This window comes from Procambarus clarkii, chromosome 15 (assembly GCF_040958095.1).
Source record: "Procambarus clarkii isolate CNS0578487 chromosome 15, FALCON_Pclarkii_2.0, whole genome shotgun sequence".
NCBI classification, from domain to species: Eukaryota; Metazoa; Arthropoda; class Malacostraca; order Decapoda; family Cambaridae; genus Procambarus; species Procambarus clarkii.
Genome location: NC_091164.1, coordinates 37,094,550 through 37,102,833, shown reverse-complemented (window position 1 = coordinate 37,102,833; position 8,284 = coordinate 37,094,550). Strand labels below are relative to the sequence as shown.

General features: G+C 38.4%; 1 long non-coding RNA gene across 1 annotated transcript in view; it reads left to right on the top strand.

The window, feature by feature from the left end:
• The first annotated feature begins 2,676 nt into the window (after positions 1-2,676).
• Positions 2,677-8,284, top strand: part of LOC123759178 (uncharacterized) — a 57,891-nt gene continuing 52,283 nt past the window's right edge. Inside the window, exon 1 of the long non-coding RNA XR_011228674.1 lies at positions 2,677-2,909. This is a non-coding gene — a long non-coding RNA (uncharacterized lncRNA). The remainder of the gene's footprint in view (positions 2,910-8,284) is intronic.

The window sequence follows — 8,284 nt, the reverse complement described above, 5'->3', positions numbered from 1 at the left end:
AGTGTTTGCTAAGTGATCTTACATTCAAGTTAATTACAGAGATATTGTGATTATGTGTTAATACATTGTTTACATCATGAGCTGTAAAATATCTGCAATTTTGATCATTAAAATGATGATTGTCATAGATAGTGGATAAGAAGTTTAGTTCTGGGTCTATACTTGTTTGCATAAGAAGGCTGGTTGTAGGAAAACAAGGTAAGAATGGCAATTACGAAACAAATTTTTTTTTATAAAAGGGGGGAAAATTAAAATATAAACAAGAGCTATATAAGACAAACACAAAATGAACAAAAAAAAAGAAAATTGAGGTAGATTGCTTACAAGTTCTCTCAGGTACACTGTAAGTAATAATTAGCATTTTGAGACACAGACAAAGCCAGGGGTACAATGGAGTAAGGGAGTATGGCGAGGCTAGGCAACCTAGATAATAAATGAAAGCAAGGAATAAAGTTGAATAATAAGCATAGGCAAGTTTAATCTAATGATTATTAACTATAAATAGTTTAGTTATGATCCTATAATTAATAAGAACTAAAGAAAATATTAATGCACTCAATTAATTAAGTCCAATAAATGACTAATATACATTAAATTAAAATTTACTTTAAAAAAGTGTAACAAAGAGAATTAGGATACCTAGCCCGCACTAGGTGACAAGGGGGTTAATTATGTTGACTCAATGAGAGGGATAATAAGGTGAGACAAACCACATTGGGAGAGGAAAGTGTTGAGGTTATCCTCATTAGCAATTGTAAACATTTTACCCTCTGAGGTCTTTCTCACTTTAATCACGCCATCTCTAACGAAGCACTGATGAATCGCATCTGGGTTTTGATGACGGATTTGACGCAGGCGGTAGAGGAGTTGCTGTCTTTTTCTAGTCAAGCACTCGTTGATGAAGATTCCCTTTCGTTGGGATGCAGCTGTCCGGACAAGATGTGATTTTATGGACTGGGAAGCTAGCTTGAGGCGAATTTTTCGCTGGGTTAGACCTGATGGATTCTTTTTGCCTACTCTGTAGGCAGCAATAATGTCGGTTTTATTTAGAGTGACACGCAATTCGTCTTTTATGAGAGCATGAACTATTTCAATACACTTTTCACCTTCACGTTCCACAGGAATATTTTGGGACGACACAATAACATAGTCAAGCAGCTTTTGCTGGTCCTGTTCATCCTGGGAGATGGAATGTTGGCCAGATTTAAATTTATTTAGATTTAATTTAAATAAATAAATTTATTTATTTATTTATTTATTTATTTATTTATTTATTTACTTATTTATTTATTTATTTATAGATGACACATTTGCAGATGACACTAAGATCTATGATAAAGAAGGAAGTGAAAGTGATATTGAGACCTTACAAAGAGATCTACATGAACTCCGCCAATGGTCTGATGACTGGCAAATGCTCTTTAATGTCGATAAATGCAAGACCTTGCCTGTAGGGCATAACATTCCACGTCACAACTACCAAATTGCCAGCTTTACCTTACAACAGATAGATGAAGAATGCGACATTGGAATCAGAATCCATCATTCACTAAAAGTTGCACAACAAGTGGGAGCGGCAGTAAAAAAAGCGAACCAAACCTTGGGAATAATCAAGCGTGCCTTTACCTTCAAGGAAACTAAAGTAGTCCTTCAATTGTATAAGTCTCTGGTGCGCCCCACCTGGATTATTGCATACAGGCATTGAGACCTTATCTTCAGAAAGACATAGTTGCTCTGGAGAAGATGCAACACCGGACAACAAAAATCATACCAGAGCTTAGTCATCTCTCGTATCAGGAAGGGTTGAGGGCCACTGGCCAAACAACACATGCAAACCAGGCATGACAGGGCGGAGCTCATCGAAACACTTAAAATACTAAACAATTTGGACGATGTCGATCCGGATACTTTCTTCAAAAGGGCAGATGTAACACGAACGAGGAGCGACGGGTTCAAGCTCAACAAGCCATAATGTAGGACAGAAAACAAGAGATGTTAAAGAACCATGTTAAAGACTGTACCTCTCTCAACCAGTTTAAGTTAAAAGCGAAGCTATACCTAATAAATTCCCTGTAACCTACCTTACCCTTCTATTGTCAACCAATGTCTGTTTTTTTCTTTAAAGAGCGCTGTTTGTCGACATAATTGTATTTGTGCTGCTTTTTCATCTATGTTTTCATTTCTTGTTTTCATTCTACTCATTATGCTCAATTAGTATTAAGCTTGTTATTTAAGTTTATCATGCCCGAAACGCTTTGCGTAATAGTGGCTTTAGGCATTGTATGTACTAGCTCTACCTATAAGTCAAACAATCCTTGTAAATATTTATTGTATGTATGTACCTTACCTAAATAAAATTGTATTGTATTGTATTGTATTGTAGATGCTTTTTCACCCGTATGGTAGTAAACCCGTGGAACAGCCTACCCGCCAAAGAGTGGATAAGGTAAACGCCAAAACTCTACTGGGTTTTAAAATACAGATAGAAAAGATCGTCCAGGCAAATGGGTAGGACCTTTGACAAGCCGCCAACTTCCTGTCCTCGTTGAGGCCACCAATATTAGTGGCTCTCAGGTTAATTAAAGGTCGGCAAAGATCAGTAACCAAAGAAAATGGGAAGAGCGACGTGGCGAGTAAGCGAGCAAGCGAGTGACGTCATCACAACAAAGGTTGCTATAGACGTCTCCACGACTCGTGAAGTTCGCCTGTCTTAAAGACCTGTGTCCACAATACCCGCCAAATTGTCCCTCCCACAGTACTCTCAGGACACTTATGGCAGTGTAAGTGTGTGGTGAGGCCACACCACTGAAGACATTGAGGATATACCACGAGGGAGAGACAAAACTGTTGAAGGAAGGAGTCACTGGCTTCGCCTGACCACCTTGTTCCTCGCACTCTTATCATCCTCCGTAAGTACTTGAGTCCATTACCTGCTTGATGGGGTTCAAGGGAGTTCTTCTAGTTCCCAAGCCCGGCCCGAGGCTAGGCTCGACTTGTGAGAGTTTGGTCCACCAGGCTGTTGCTTGGAGCGGCCCGCAGGGCCACATACCCACCACAGCCTGGCTGATCCGGAACTTCTCTTAGAAAACAGTCCAGTTTTCTCTTGAAGATGTCCACGGTTGTTCCGGCAATATTTCTTATAGTCACTGGGAGAACGTTGAACAACCGTGGACCTCTGATGTTTATACAGCGAAGAGTTAGGGGTGACATGATAGAGGTTTACAAGTGGATGATTGGACACAACAAAGGGGATATTAATAGGGTATTAAAAGTATCAGCACAAGACAGAACACGAAACAATGGGTATAAATTTGATAAATTTAGATTTAGGAAAGACTTGGGTAGATACTGGTTCGGTAACAGGGTTGTTGATTGTTGATTTGTGGAACCAATTACCACGTAACGTGGTGGAGGTGGGGTCCCTCGATTGTTTCAAGCATGGGTTGGACATGTAAATGAGTGGGATTGGGTGGTTATAGATAGGAGCTTCCTCGTATGGGCCAATAGGCCTTCTGCAGTTACCTTTGTTCTTATTTTCTTATGTTCTCTGTGCCTATGGCACCTCTGCTCTTCACTGGTTCAATCCTGCATTTTCTTCCATATCATTCACTCCAGTACGTTGTTATTTTACTGTGTAGATTTGGGACCTGGCCCTCCAGTATTTTCCATGTGTATATTATTTGGTATCTCTCTCGTCTCCTTTCTAGAGAGTACATTCGGAGAGCTTTGAGACGATCCCAATAATTTAGGTGTTTTATCTCAACGATGCGTGCCGTATATGTTCTCTGTATTCCCTCTATTTCAGCAATCTCTCCTGCTCTGAAGGGGAAAGTGAGTACTGAGTTTTCTGCTCCACCATTGTCTGCTCCAACATTGTCTTACACCCCAACATACAATTGTTAATAATAAAAATTTATTTAGGAAAAGTACATACATAATTGCAGAGTTACAGTACAAACATTCTGTTTGATTTAAAGATAAGAGGTAGTACATACAATACCTAAAGCCACTAGTACGCATAGCGTTTCGGGCAAGGTGAGGCGGGGAAAAAAAACACTTAGACTAAAACTTAATAGTAATTAAGCTCAAAGTATAATTGCATTGAAAGAAAAAAATAAAAATAATAAAAGATGAAAAAAGGGGGGAACATGGTAGAAAATAGCCAATATACAAGTTGGTCAACAAACAGCATTTTTGTTTTCTTCAACAAAAATGTTGGGGTATGGAAATAGGACTATGGAATTGTTGGAGGTGTAGATGTAGGCCAGTAGAATTGTTGGGGTAAATTATATGCCAATGGCATTGTTGGGGTGTGGACATTGGCCTATCGAATAATGATAACTTTTATAATAATAATAATAATGAGAAATACCACTGGGACTGTGTAGTGTTGCAAACCCATGACCAACGCATTGCCAGCTGCATACTCTACTACTGTACCACCACTGACTTTCTTACAATCGGATTTCTACTAATATCACAGGAAGTCTGTGATATCCTGATATCACAGTCCTGAAGCCAGTCCAAGTTTTATGTAAGACCCCAAGCACTCAGGTGAAGGATAAAGTACTGTAGTTCAACATTGTATGCTCAACTTCAGATACACAGAAAATCACACTAAGGTGATATACATCAATGAACAATCCACTGAGGCTGTGAGGTGATGCAAACATTGCAGGTTTGCATCATCTCACAGCCCGAGGAAATTTTCTCATTGATGTATATCACTTTAGTGTGATTTTCTGTGTAAATAATAATAATAATATTATTATTTATTCAAAAGATTGTGTGTACAAAGAACATAAGAATATTGTTCAATTGAAGGGACAGAAGTTACACATACTAATGAAGCCACTATTACGCAAAGCGTTTCGGGCAAAATTAATAATAATATAGAAATTTTTTAATTAAAGTTGTGACGGGATAAAACACTTAATACTATTAGAGAAGTAAGCTAACAAAATGAGAATGTTCAAGGAAAATAAAAAATTAGTACAAAGAAGGTGATACTTAAGGATGACAAGCATAGACTATTACATTATGGAGTCAGTAGTTCTAGCAACAGTACAGTAGTTTATTTACATTAATTATAGAATGGAAATACAAGGTGTAATTTAGAAAAGCAAGTGAACTATTCCTCATAACATTTTCTTTGAACATATCAGAACATAGAGTAACATACTATAATTTAAGGTTAATTTGGCCAACACTTTCAAATAACCAAGATCATAAAGGACATGAGTAAACACTTTATCAAAGAAATGCATGAAATTAAATGTAGACAGTAAATGTAGAAATTAAATGTGTGTACTCGCTTGAATGAACTATATGGGGCATAGCTGATTCATTCCAGTGTGGAATTCATTCCATCCGTTCCGCCCCAGCAACCCCCTTCCCCCCCCCCCAAAAAAAAAAAAAAACAATTACATTAATGCATATACCAGTCCACATTTGCCTTATGAAAAATTTAAATAACAAAGAATTTGTATTGCAATGAAATAAATTTATATTGCATGTTACAGTACTGTACTTACCTTACCAGTTGAGTTGTGTAGTGCAAACTTTGTTAGCCTCAATATCCTGAGAGTGCCACACATATGAATATAAATTGTTTAAAGAACAGTAACTTTTCTAACAAATGTACATTATACACTACAGTCTGTACATAAAGTACAGACCACTAGAATCACACTACTGCAGTACACTTATATCATATAAACTACACTTTGTACATTTAATGTCATTAGAACTGTGCTGTACAGCTCAATTGGTACTCCCAGGTAAGTTATGGCTAGTGCTGAGTGCTGGTCCAGTTGCCTGGGCATCCTTGGAAGGTGAGTCCTTGCTAGTGCTGGGTGCTGGTCCAGTTGCCTGGGCATCCTCAGAAGGTGTGTCCTTGCTAGTGCTGGGTGCTGGTCCTGTAGGCCTACTGTGAAATCGTACCAAAAACTTTGGAATCTTAGATTATTTCTTTGTCGTGTGCTTCGTTATAATATCTGTCATGTCCTTTAGGTGCAGGTAATAATTTGTCAGCTCTTCATTATCAGTTACAGCAACCAAATCAAGCAGATCATTAACCTTTTGCAATGATGCAGCATATGGAATAGGTAACACATTATCATCTTCCTCTTCCACATCTTCATCATTATTACCAGTAACAGACTAGATAATCTCATCATTAGTTAATTCACCATAACCTGGATCATCAGCATCATTATCTAACCATGCATTCACATCAGAAAGTTGCAAATCTTCCTCACATGCATCTCTGAATGTCTCAAAAATCTCATTATCAAAGCCCTCAAAATCATAGTAATCTTCATCTTCATTCTAACCAGGTACCGGACTCAGAATTTTATTCCATGCATTCTTTAATGTGGTGACCTTTAACTCGCTCCATTCTATGGCCTAGTTGTAAATTTCATCTTTAATTGAATATTTCTTGAAGTTTTCTAATGTTCTACTAGCCTTTGTATGAACAAATCCACAAGGGCTGTGACGAGGATTCGAACTTGCGTCCGAGAGCATACTTTGTATCCTTATTAGTCACTGTGTTGCTCGGGCTCCAAATATGGCACCCCCCCCCCCCCCTGTGTGCAGGAAATAAATTCTTGGCAAATTTTTTTTTTATCTTCTAATGTTAAAATAAAGTCTCTGATCACGGGAAACTAAAAAATAAATATTGTATGTGACATACTTTAGCTGTGATGGAGCTGGGAAATTGAGCAAATTTTGGGCACTAGGCGATGGAGCACTCAGGGTTCATCGCTATGTTCAAAATTATGGGGCTTATATATGTGATATCTATACAGTATATATATATATATATTTATTTATTTATTTATATACAAGAAGGTACATTGGGTTTGTGAGAATACATAGCATGGTATTTACAGTCTTGTAAAGCCGCTAATACGCACTGCGTTTCGGGGAAGGTCCTTAACCCTCAAACCGCGCATATCATATATAAATGATATCAGTGACAAAACCGAAACCGCGCACATCATTTATATATGATTTCGTGTCTAGCGCTATAATTTAAACTCCCTGCCTTGGATAGGGGCAGCTATAGTACAGCCACGACTGATAGTTGCCAGATGCCACCTAGAAAAAAAATCCAGGCCAACATTCTTGGATGTTACAGCGTCAGTATTGAGCAAGCCACCAAGGCTGGCGCACGCAGCACGAGCTCACAGCACCGCTGTTCAGCTTGTGACCACAGCATCGCCTACAAATACCATAATATATATGATACTGCTATTATTTAGCAGTGATAGTATTACTGAAGCCCCCTGACTGTGATAAAACTGACCAGGATTCTGATAATAGCAGGATTGTGGTGATATTTTGCGCTGTGTTCCATGGAGGGAGGCGTAAGGCTGTGCGAGGGAGGGAGGGTGGCGTCGTCTTCTGACTGTGTGTGGCCACCATTTATTGACTGCACTCACCATACCGGCTTAGTGGTTCGATATGGTGACCACAAATGTAGATACTTATATATAACGTGTGTATAGAGTGTGATAACAGCGAGAGGAGTAGGTTGGGAGCCACCATTTTGGTGAGGGAGGAGCGTCGTCTGCACGTCTTGGCATGGTGTTTACTGATGGCCACTATGGTCTTTGGGCACCATACAAGCTTATTTGTTCAGGTATGGTGAATAAAACAGGTAGATAATTATATATAATATGTGTATATAGCGTAATAACACCACAAACAATATTGTTGAAGGACAAATATTAGTGCGTCTGGCCTTGAGGGCGGCTGCCGATCAGCTGACTGTGTGAGAAGCTACGTCTTTGTGGCCTTTACTCACCATACAAGCTTAGATGTACAGTTATGGTGAACAAAACATGTAAATACGTATATATAACGTCTGTGTATAGTGAATAAATACAGAAAGAGTATTGTAGGAGGTGAATGAGGGTGAGTGAGGTGGTGTTGAGGGAGGGAGTGGCAGTGAGTGGCTCGCTGGTGTTTGGCGGTCACTCCTCGTTGCTTTTTGACTCACAAGACCAACTTAGTAGTTCGTTATGGTGTACAAAACATTGCAAATACTTATATATAACCTGTGTATATAGTGTAACAACAGCAAAACTATTTGTTTATTGTTTTATGAACATAATAATTGAATCACTAATATGCACACCATAATTTTGAGTACAGCGATGGTTCACACATTTTATAATATAAATATACCACAATTCACTGTATGGAATAATATTACTGCAAAAAAACTAAGAAAAAATCAATCAGAGACATTGAAATAATTAGGTAATAATATATT